The sequence below is a fragment of the Cynara cardunculus genome, unplaced genomic scaffold (genome assembly GCF_001531365.2).
Source record: "Cynara cardunculus var. scolymus isolate 2C unplaced genomic scaffold, CcrdV1 Un_Scaffold_1524, whole genome shotgun sequence".
NCBI lineage: Eukaryota > Viridiplantae > Streptophyta > Magnoliopsida > Asterales > Asteraceae > Cynara > Cynara cardunculus.
Window position 1 is genome coordinate 9,701 of NW_020200790.1, and position 955 is coordinate 10,655.

Genomic DNA, 955 nt, shown 5'->3' on the forward strand with positions numbered 1-955 from the left:
TTCAAGAACTCTTTGTGTTGTTCTTGAAAGTTCTTCTCCTTGTAAGATTGTTTAGGTTAGGTTTTCCTTTCCTATCTTCCGCAACAATCTTTTGTATTTCTGTGTATATTAATTCTTGATATAAATCAATAAGAATTAAAAAGTTGAAAAAAGTCTGTGTAATTGTATTCAACCCCCCTTCTACAATTACTTTCTGTTTATTGCATTTCCCTTCGGGACTAACAGTTGTCACTCGAGACGGGGTGAAGGTAGACCCATCCAAGATCGAGGCGATGATGAATTGGGAACCACCAAAGAGTCCGTCAGAGATTCGAAGTTTCTTGGGTCTGGCGGGTTATTACAGGAGATTCATCCAGGATTTCTCCAAGGTCGCTTTTTCATTAACGGTGTTAACTAGGAAGAATGTAAAGTTTATCTAGACAGAGAAACAAGAAATTGCTTTTAGAACTCTCCAAAAGAAGTTATGTGAAGCCCCGATTCTCTCATTGCTGAAAGGGTCTTAAGACTTCGTAGTTTTTAGTGACGCTTCGAAAACGGGGTTGGGTTACTGGTCGGGTGCATCTCACACCTTTAGACTTAATGAAATTGGGCCACAAAGCAAGTATACAATACGGTCCAATGTCGTCTTTCCAAGTAATAAAGTGGTACAAGTACCGGATTATCGTCCACAGAGATTGTAGGCAAAGTTAAATTAGAGTCCAATAAAAGAGATGATTTCAGATGACGATTTTGAAGACTTTTGTTTGATTGTAAGGTGAATTAAAACAGAATACAGAATATATAAAAGAAGCAAGGGTGTGAGACTTAAGCTGATACCCAAACACAAATTCCAGCAGCCAATGCTATAGGAATACTATAGCAAGCAGTGTTTCGAAAATAAGTTCCACCATCTATTTTGAAGGCATTCCTCTCGGACTTCACCATTGCACTATCTTATAGCTTTCCACCCATATCT